Raw genomic sequence first — 11,116 nt, 5'->3', positions numbered from 1 at the left:
GGGGGAGGTGGAGTGGGCCGTTAGCTCAACATGTGTCCCGATTTGGTATTAAAATGCTTCCCTATCCTTCCTTCCGCGTCCTTTCTCCTTTTTTCCCTGCGAGCCCTACGTGCTCCCTTATCGGCGAGGACTTCCAGCATCCGACCGCCGAGAAGCCGAAGCTCTCCGGGAGGAAAACACAAGAGGACTACCGCTGATAATACCCGCTCATTTCAGCTTCACAGTAAAACCCACCCTGCTTGTATGTATCAGCCCACATAGCGGCTAAGACCAAGACAGTAGGCTACCTTTATTCTGCAAATTGCCCGCTCTCTTGTTAGACAATAGTAGCATGGAGCCTGCAGAGAGGGATGGCTTAAACCCGGTGGTTCCCAAGCTGGGGTCCGGGGACCGAAGGAGGTCCTGAAGGAGGGGAGGTGATGTCCAGGAAATGAAAAAAACAGCTGCATATCCACTGGTGCTTTTTTTATTAGGAGGTAGTGTTATCACCAATTATTTAGTTTGGTAATAAATCTCGGAGGATGTTCCTTAGGGTGATGGTGTCAATAGTGGCATTCATTAAAAAATCCTTTAAAAGAAAAGGTGTGGACGCCCCTCCACCTTCTCTCCTGCTCAGTGTGCCACACAACATACATAAACCATAACCACAAGTAGCTATTGTTATAACACAACTAAACAGATTGATTTAAAATAAATATTACATGACTGCAAATGCTTAATTTGGTTTTTAAAGCGGTGAGGTCTGTGTGAATTACCCTAGGTTGTGTGTGTGTGTGTGTGTGTGTGTGTGTGTGGTAATATGCTATGTAAAACACATAAATCCTTGAAATGAAAGTAATATCTTAGAGAAATATAACTTACTGAGTTTTGATAGTTATTGTAAATTTTCTTCACTATGCTTAATTATAACAGTACTTCATGGCCTCACCACCTCCATTGCTGGAGTTATTAATTTAGACACACTCGGATCACAAGAGCTGTTGTAAACGGGGACTGTGAGGTTCCTTTTAGAAAAACCTCATTCAGTCATAATGCACTCTCTATTAAAGGCAGTGCTATGGAACACACTTCCTCCAACTATAAGGAGTGTCCTACTCTGGCCTCCTTTAAGACCAGGTGAAGCTGTGGCTTAGAGCTACAAAACAGTATCCCCCGCTAACTTGTTTTTGTTTTTTTACTAATGAATGTCCCGTTTTTGTTTGTTTTTTGTTTTTTCCTCTTTTTTCTATTTGTTTCTTCTTGATTTTATATACTAAATGCTGCTATCCTATGTCTTTTTTACTGTAACTCTAACCTCCTATTGGACTGCAGATGGAATTAGCCCTGGGCTACAATCTGGCTCATTTACGTGTACTTTGCAGTTCATCAATGTGCATTGTCCTGAATTAATAAATAAATAAATAAATGAACAAGTCTTAAAAGTGAAAAAAGCTCAGCTTTCACCATGAGAGCAATTCTAGGTAACTGATGCCCCCATCTGGTTTCTCTAAGTCAACCAACATTTTCTGTCTTCACGGCTCAGTTGTCTTTGATGTGAGCCTGATGTTTTAGAGTTTTCTGTAGGCATTTGTCGCAAAAGACATTTTGACATGTAGAAAAATCCCAGGTGTGAATTTAAAAAATTGTGCATGCTGGCTTACTTTCACAACTTACTGGGACACTTTAAACCATTTTTATGTTATTAATAAAGACAAGGACTTAAAGAAAGAGAGTCCTTGTCAAGGACTTGAAGAAAGAGAAAATCTTGCACACAGCTTTTTCTGCAGCATCACTATCCATTATAAAAAAATAACATTTTGGTCCCTCTGGAGCTTCATCAAGAGTAGCCTATAGTTTTCTTTAATAAATGGTGATGTTGCAGCAAGAGCAGTGTGTGGGAATTTCTCTTTCTTCACAGACTGATCTCATGAAATGGTGTGTGCATGACATGCCAATTCGTATGCCATTATTGACGTGTTATCCAGATGCATACTCGCTTTTTAGCGTGTTTATCAACGCCGTTTGGCCTCCATTGACTTACATTACCTTGATATTGCGTGTGAATTTATGGCGTAGCGAGTAGAATGAAAGGGCAAAAATCAGTGTTGGGAGGTTGGTAGGGGGGGGTAAAACACAGGACTTTCACCCAGGAGACCGGGCATCGTGTCCTCCGTGTCACGTTTCCTAAACTCAACTGTCGCTTTCTTTTTTTTTTTACTAAAGACTGCGTTTCACGTGTCCTAAACTCAACTGTCGCTTTCTTCTCGCGATAACACGGCAAGTGCCGATGTCAGGGCAAACATGTTCACGTCCGTTGTATACAGCGTAGACATACACGCGGATAGCTCAGAATGCGTACAGAGAACACGCCACTTGGCTTAAAAAAGTCGGCACGTATGTTTACGCAAAGTCATGACGTTATGTTGTTCTTGAAGTCCTTCTTTTTGTCCTACGCATCTGCGCAGAAGAATTGTTTTGATGTACAATTTATTTGCAAATTATTACAAAACACAAATTATATCGTATTCATAACTGTGAAAAAATAAATAAAAGAAAGCACTAACCACACTTGTTTACCATTATAGCTGGAGTCATGTCATTTTTTTTCTTTTCAATTTCATTACAATTCTTACAAAAGGAGACACTTATTTATTCCCTGATTTAGTTGAATAGACGCTTAGTATTGTGGAGCCAGCTACAGACAGAGAAGTGGCTGACACTTTTCCTCCCACCTCCTCAAACTCATTGTTTTCTTGTGGAGGTGGAAAGTTTATAACCATCATCCACATCATCTGTTCGTTACAAATGCTGAATGCCTTCTAGGGCTACACAATTAATTGAATTTTAATCATGATCACGATTTGGGCTTCCCACAATCAAATTTGCATGATCGAGCGATATTGTTAATGCGTCATTCCGTCAAAACGTTTTGACCCGTCTGTTTTGTTTTTCAGACAACAGCAGTGGCCAGTGCTAGTTAGTGTCTGTTAGCTCACAGGGCTCTAGGACGCAACTAACATCTTTCCTAGGTCGCACCGGTGCACCCAATGTCCTTGTGTCTGCTTCCTCACCACAAACAAAGCAATGTTGTTTATATCGATATGGTTTAATTTTGCGTTACATAACCCATTTCTTCTGTAAAGCCGTGCTTGTGTTTGGATCTCTCCTCTTACTCTCCGCGCAGGTCTGCCCCCTTTCACTCACACACGGCTCCCCCACATAGAGAGACAGAGTGGTGACAGCGCCGGTCCACATTTCTGACATTTGTCCACAGTTTTAACTTTTATTAACACAGCTGTATATTGTTAAGCATGATAGGCAAACCTGTATTTGTACCAGTGTTTCCGCTGGCAACTCTCTGCTTTTGCGGCCGCCACGGCAAAAAACACAGAAGACGTTACTGAGTGCAACTAACTTAAGTTCGTAGAGTAGTAGTGTGTGAGACGGAGCCTGCTGGACCTGGGCCAGAGATGTGACCCATGGCCAGAATATCATAGTTCATAAAAATGCAGCGTAGTGACGATACAGATATTTCATACACACCACGTGTGTAACTATGCTGACCCGCCATTTGACCCGTGCTGGACCCATTTATGATGAGTCGGCCGTCATTCTGTGAGTAGCATACGTCCATCACACTCCCTCTCTCTCCCTAGCTCTTTTAATCAGTTATGAGAAAATATCTTTATCCACTTTTTTCGTTACGGGTTCTTTAAATGATATGGTCCCATGATATGGTGCTCTTTGGATGCTTTTATATTGACATTAGTGGTCCTGTAATACCATATCTGAAGTCTCTTTCCCAAAATTCAGTAGTATTTTAGTATGTGCCATTTCTGAGTCTGTAGCTTTTAAGGAAGGGGAGGAGGGGGCAAGGCTGGGGGCTTGGCTTTGACCAACTGTTACTTTGCTTGTTTGAAAGCCATGATGTCTCTTTCTCATGGGTCGGCCAAATACTCTTGATGGGAAAAGCAAAGAAAAGGGAGGTAACCTTGCTCCTTATGACCTCATAAGGGACAAGATTCCAGATCGGCCCATCTGAGCTTTCATTTTCTCAAAGCCAGAGCAGGATACCCAGGGCTCGGTTTACACCTATAGCCATTTCTAGCCACTGGGGGACCATAGGCAGGCCGGAGGAACTCATATTAATGTTAAAAAACCTCCATAAAGTGACATTTTAATGCCATGGGATAGGGGTGGGGGGAAAAAATTGATACAGCATAGTATGGCAAAATTTTCAGTGGCAATACTGTATCAATACACAGGCGCCAAGTTTCGATCTTTTATTTGATATGTGTTGGTCAGTTTGTCTGCTTGACATTCCCATTTTGCAGCAATAAAATTGAAGTGATATGAACAAACAGAGAAATGTTTGTTTTTAGATAAAACGGATGTTGACAAAGTTTTCTTTTGGGAACATCATTTGAAAATGGAAAAAATTTGAAGTTTTAAAAAGGTTATAAATTGCAACATATAGCAGAATATTGTAATATGTTTAAAACCGCAATAATATTGTACCGTGGCATAAGTATCGTGATGATATTGTATCGGGAGGCATATGGTGATTCCCACCCCACCATGGAATCTTTAACCTGTCGTTAGTGCATCCGCAGCAGCTTTCAGGCCTTTTTCTGTTGTTTGATAGCAGACGGAATTGACAAGGAGGCACCTTCACGCAGTACAAAGTCTATAGAGATTGATTGTTTTCCTTCCGGTGTTAAATATGCTCTCTCTATACAGAAATAACAGACCATAGAATAATGTGATTGACTAATCAGAATCAAGTATTCAACAAAGCCGTGTAACAAAGGGCTTTAAAGACCAAACGTTTTCCTAATTATTACTACTACTACTACTACTACTACTACTACTACTACTACTACGAGTAGTTTTTTTTTAACGTAAATTGGTTTATTAAAGGATAAAAATACTACTCTTGTCATATAGATCCCACCAGAAACAATACGCCTAAAAGATCCATTTTTAAATCCAGGCCACTGTTTTAAAAAGGCTTTTCTATACAATCACAGGACATCAGCTGATTGACCGAGACCAGGCCAGACACGATAATCAATACGCTACTCATTATACTATTGGTGCTGCACATTATACCTCCAGGCTGTTCAACATAAACAGTGTGTCTCCAGACAATGCCGGCTCTTTTCCACTGAGTCTCTTCACTTCCTGGTACCGCGTGGGCCCTTCGTTGTGAGGGCAGCCTCACAGAGCATTTCTCACATACAGCATTCCCACTCTGTCTGCCTGGCCTTCAGTCAGCCAACCAAAACCTTTCCCCTTTTAATAAAAGCTTTTACATAAAATTATGTGTCATCTCATCATCACCATCTTTCCATTCCAATTGGCTTCTAAAAAAATCAAGTTAAGCATTGATGACAGAGTATCTTCCTAAATAAATAAATAAATGAATAAATAAATATTACACATTTATAGAGTGAATGACAAAGAGTAAAAATGTGATTACCATTAAACACATTCCTGTCATTTTTTTCCCCTTCAATTAAAGATTTGGTGCAGATATGGGATATCCAGCTGATATCTCTGATATCATAACTTTTTGATATATCTTTAAAAAAAATTGTAGTTGCAGTAATAAATAAATAAACCCTGTGCACAGGGGTAAAGTCCTCGAACTTCGATATATTTTCCCCTCACGCAAGACTGACTCTGAGGTTACAATGTGTAGTTTTTAAGGTTAACTCTATGTCTCCCAATGCTTAGGTCCAATACAGAAATGATCCAGCATTTTGTGGAAACGGTGGAATGGTGGAAACATCTGTACATGCAATAGGATTCCTAAATCAGTCTGCTGCATTAAAGCAGGTTTGCAGAGGATATTTGGGCTAAGACACCTGTCAGACAATGAAAGGTAAAATTTGGAGTGCGTCCCTGTAAATAAGCTTTCTCTTTCATTCTGACGTGTTGTATAAATTAACAACTATCCATGCGCGTTGGCATGATCAGTGTAAGGGCTTGGCAATAATTTAATATTATCTCTAATAATCATATATGTTGATTATTCCACAAACCTCTGTTGAAAATGAATGGTTCTGCAAGTAATCAAAAGCTGACAAATGTAGCTAAAGCTTTGTCTGTTTGTCTGTAATGTAGCAGTAACAGTGTAACAGTTAGGATACAGTTAATTGCATTGAACATCCGTTTGACCACTTGTGATTGTATAGTGTTTACCATAGCTAATATATCAGAACATATCTATGTTAATATAGTAACATTTATTTCAGCCATATCATTCAGCCTTACGGACTGGCTACATTGCAATGTATGCGGAGGGGAAGTTCTAACGCTACACTTCCACAACAATCAATTAAACGGCTACACCGTGAGAGCAGCACGCAAGTGGACTGCAGAGATCAGCACTACAAGCGTTACAATAGGACAGTCTTCTATTATGTCTATTTTTTTTTTTATTAAACTACCGATATACAGAAAATTACTAAAAGCCTGTCAATGAGCTTTTTGGCGGCTTATTGAGTTTCTATTTTTATTTATTGTTTCCTGTCACATGTGGCCTTTGATAATAGCAGTCAGGGAAATTATAAAAGTAAAAAAAGAAAAAGAAAAGATGAGCGATAAGAGCTTACTGATCGAAAGTTAGCTCCATTAGTCAGTGCAGAATGTACTGTCAGACTTTATTGTTTTTAAATTATTATTTAAAAGCAGGCTAATTTGCAAACCACATGCTTACACAGATGAGGCAGGTTTCAGTCTGACTTTTGACCTTTGCTGCATGTAAAACAAAAACAACACTCCATCTCTGTCTCTGTCTATTTCTCTCTCTCTCTCTTTCTGTTTTACTGTGCTGTAAAACACAGACGAGAACTCCAAAACAATGTGTAAATCAAAGCTATTGTCAAATGCCGGCAGAAACTCTTTGTTGCATTATTCTACAGCCAGTGCAATGAGGCTACAAACCACTGCCTGCTGTTTCTGCCGCCTCAGTGCTTTTAATGGTCTCGCTTCCATGCTTGCATGCTTGTCTGTGTTTACTGTATGCATGCGGATATCCTTCCATAACTTCCCTGCACTTTGAGTTGCAAGATATAAATGAAGCAAAGGAAGACTCCAGACAATAAATGATGGATGGGAGAACAATAAGGCAAAGAGAAAGACAAAATACAGTGGAGAAAGAGGCATTCTTGTCTATGTCCGCCCTGCTGAGTCCTGCTTGTGCCCGAGGCCCAGGGCCCCGCTCCTCCCCTGAATTCCACAGCTGCCAGGGCACCGAACAGCACAAAAAAAGGGTGCATTGGCTAAGGGTTGTTCCTAATGCAGGACCATACTGTACCCCAGTGACTCCCAACCAGGGGTATTTGTAAACAAGGGGTAACTTCTGCAGCTGCTAGGAGATACGTGTGAGAGATTATGGTGTAATCAACTAATTATTAGACCATTTAATTGTTCAAATAGATGTTTACATTGAGAACACATTCAGTCAGATGTAACAATTGAGAGTGCGTAAAAAGTGGTTAGCAGCCAGCAGACAGGAGGGGCAGTTCAATGGTTAGCTAAATGTAAAATACAAACGAAAATAAAAAAAATGTGTTGATTAACAGTTAAAATTGTGAATTACTGGATAAAGTTGAAATAGCTAGCTAAAAGTAATGGATTAGCAGTGAAAATAGTTAGCTAAAAGTAAAAGATAAAAGGAAGTAGTTAGCTAAAACTCATCAATTAACAGTTGAAATTGTTAATTGAAAGTAACGGATTAGAAGTTGAAATAGTTAGGTGAAAGTAATGGACAAACGGTTTAAATGTTTAGCTAAAAAAGCTTAGCAGTTAAAATAGTTAAAGTTGGCTCAAAGTTAAAGATAAATGTTTTAAATTGTTAGCCAAAGTATGGATGCACGGTTTCAATGGTTAGCTAAAAATAATGGCTTAGCAGTTGAATCAGTTAATGGTGGCTAAAGGTAAAATCTAAATTGTTTTAATTGATAGTTGAAATGATAAAAAGTTTCAGTTGTCAACTAAAAGCAATGGATTAGCCGTTGAAACCATTACTGTTAGCTAAAAGTAATGGATAAACTGTTTAAACAGGTAATAGATAAATGGTTGAAAAGTCCAGCTTCTGCTACTCCAAGTGGTAGCAGAATGAATGCAAACTTGAGCTAACCGACCGTAATATTGACAGTTTAATGGGATAGAAAAGGTACATTCACACCAACTGCCAAACAAGCATGTCTTCAAATTCAGATACAGACAGGACTCCTCAATGACATCCGTGTGGACAAGTAAAGGAGGAAGGAGGGAGGAGGAGGCTGGCAGCCAGTCTAATTTTAAGGCCTTAATTATGTAACATGTGGTGTCACTCATGGGCTCACGCTGCATGTCCCAACTGAGGAATTGATGCCCCAGAAGTTTTCCACAAGCACTAATTTTGGCTCATAGTGGTCCAGAGATTACTACCTACATCAGCTTTCAAATGAAAAACCTCTCCTGGCCTCTGACAGCTTGGAGACGGTTTTGCAATCTAGGAAAGGGTTGGCATCTCTGACATGTTGGAGTCTTAAAATAAAGATTATAACAAGTGTTTATGACTAACTTGTTATTTACTCGTTGGTTTCCTTCTATTGAGAACCCAATAGAACACCAAAGGACGGAATGCTTTTAAAGACAAACACACCAAAGACTAAATCCCGTAAACTCTAATTTAAAGAGTTAGCTGCTATTATGAGGAAAAACATGTCATTAAAAGCAGACGCTGTGTGCTATAGGGCTGCCCTGTTTCTTTCTTTTTATAACCCAGTGTGGACACTATGGCAGAGAAGATTTAGAACACACCCTGGTTGTTTATCCAACTCAACAGAGATATAGGCAAGCACTTCTCTGAATCAGCATTTTACACAGCTATGGCTCTACAGTAGGTGAGCCTGCTGTCTGCAGAGCACACTGCTCATAGCTTACAAGTGTAGGTTGCATGTTGAGAAGGACGTACTGTATAATCCGCTGTTTACCCTGGCTTTGTACTGACATACAGCCGACAGTTGTTTCTCTAATGACACATTTCTCTACATGCATTGCAACTGATTATAAAAGTTATTGTGCTCTGTGGTTAACACACTCACATATCGGTAGCAACCAACTTTAACAACACAAAAAGTATCTTATCATAATAATATTAGTCTATATCCATGACGTTCCACTTCCGGGATTGCTCCAATGCCGCGCAAAATTCCGCCGGGTGCATGTCTTTTCGCCGATGTCAGTTTCCTTCCGGTTTCTTTGTGATGGAAGTTAACTCCGGTTGATTAATGAGCACTACGGTTAACTGCTCCTAAGATCTCTGCATGGCAAATTGAGACAGCTAGCTAGATTATCTGTCCAATCTGAGTTTTTCCTCGCACAACTAAAAACAACCTTTGAACGTACATTTTCCACCAAAACATCCTCCGCAGCGTTGTGAAGGAAGGTCTGGCAATGCGAGACCACAATGATATGGAAAAACTTAATTGTTAACATGGGAATGTTAATATAACATTTATTAAGCTTTCACTGCACTTTATTACTTAAATGAGATGGCTGGAGACGACCGAAGCAGACAGACCGATATGCAGACAGACAGGAGGTGAAAGCAAGCCACCCAGCAGATTTAGGAAGCTTTAGAGCACAACAGATCACATCAGATTATCTCTGGCTGATCCCCTGTAAAGTAGACAGCAGATTCATTGATCCCTGCACCGCCTGCCATGGCTCTGGATCCCCTGGTCAAAAATCAACCAGCAATGAGACTGGCACAATTGGTATCAAGAACAAAACAGCTGAATGTGCTGCGGTCTAGTCATGTTGGAACACTGATGAATAATAGCATAACAAACTTGGGCTTGTTTGATTTTGCATGGATATTTTCACCCTCCTTAATGGTAGCAGTGAGCTGATCAGCTGCAAATCTCTGTGCTTCGTTTAAGTTATCTCAGATAAATTAGAGCTATATTCCATTCATACAAGTTTACTTTAATTGCCACAACACACTATCAGAACTCGGAATAAATGATGTAAATGTGTTGTGTTGTGATCCAGGAGCCAATTTTGCCTTGACACGCTTTCAGAGGGTGGGATCTTAGGAGCCTGACAGTGACCTATAGTGACCAGGCTTGGCTCAGGACGCATAAAGCCACGCAAGCGTCTCTCCCAGCCACTCTAATCCATGCTGCCACTGTTCCGGATGGGAGAGGCGTGGGGGACTGAGAGGGGGGTGGGCAAACTGTATGCAACCATCCAGACGCAGAATTGCCAAATGCCTACAGTCCAATTTAGCAGCCGCTGTAAACGGGAGAAGCATGTTGCAGCGCTACGTTGCAGCACTACCATAGCGGTTTGCGCTGCCTTGATTTATCTGACCTACTTTCTGCCCCCTTTCCCTCCCCTGTGCCTGAGTCTGGGGAGAGGGGAGGGGAGACCACCAGGCAGGAAGCAGCAGGCTCCACAGCACAACAGCAGCCTACATCCATATGCTCATTGGGAGAGTCCTTACTGCAAAAGGCAGATGTACTGTAGCTGAAGCTACACAGCATTCATTAGGCTATTCACCAGAAGCCATAAAAGAATACTAAACAAAATAAACAAAGAAAAACCACTCCTTATCTCTTTATTTAGATCTCATCATACCATCATCACTGATCCTACATTTACGGGAGACCTAGGCACCGACAGCCTGTCACACTTGACTCAGCTCCACAAAGCCTCAACTTGCCTCCCTCTTTTTTTCCATCCAGCAGATATGGCTACACAGCAGAGCTATCTGAATTCAAAAAGGCCATTGACCTACATTTCAACAGCTCTTTTGTTTTACAGTGGACTCATTGGTAGCCTATCTCTTCTGATTACAGACAGACATCAGAAAAGGCAACACTGTCTAGCCCATAATCTGGATCAAGTACAGGAACGGCGGAGTATCAAAACTAGGGATTCTCTAAATATGTCAAATGTGGTAATGGGGTGTCAAGACAAAATCTCACACTGCATAGTTTAATTAAGGAGCTGACAGCAAACATTCTGACATGACTACTCCCAACGTGTAAAGCGCCTCTCTGCCAGGACTTGGCTTCATTCCACGCTTTCAGGAAAATAATTCTATCATTACATTAATGTGATTCCCCCCCCC

The 11,116-nt window shown here is 40.7% G+C and overlaps 1 protein-coding gene across 3 annotated transcripts in view; it reads right to left on the bottom strand.

Annotated features, from left to right (window-relative positions):
* The window catches only part of hip1 (huntingtin interacting protein 1), a 53,891-nt gene that overhangs the window by 42,432 nt on the left and 343 nt on the right, over nt 1–11,116 (bottom strand). The window contains exon 1 of one of the 3 annotated variants that reach the window (XM_032512189.1): nt 1–235. This exon is cut by the window's left edge and continues 167 nt beyond it. The exons of the other annotated variants lie outside the window; for them this stretch is intronic. The gene's annotated coding sequence lies outside the window, so the exon portion shown is untranslated. Of the gene's footprint in view, nt 236–11,116 lie in introns of those variants that run through there. 3 annotated transcript variants of the gene reach the window in all.

Source organism: Etheostoma spectabile, chromosome 3 (genome assembly GCF_008692095.1).
Source record: "Etheostoma spectabile isolate EspeVRDwgs_2016 chromosome 3, UIUC_Espe_1.0, whole genome shotgun sequence".
NCBI classification, from domain to species: domain Eukaryota; kingdom Metazoa; phylum Chordata; class Actinopteri; order Perciformes; family Percidae; genus Etheostoma; species Etheostoma spectabile.
This window is presented reverse-complemented; position numbering and strand designations above follow the sequence as displayed.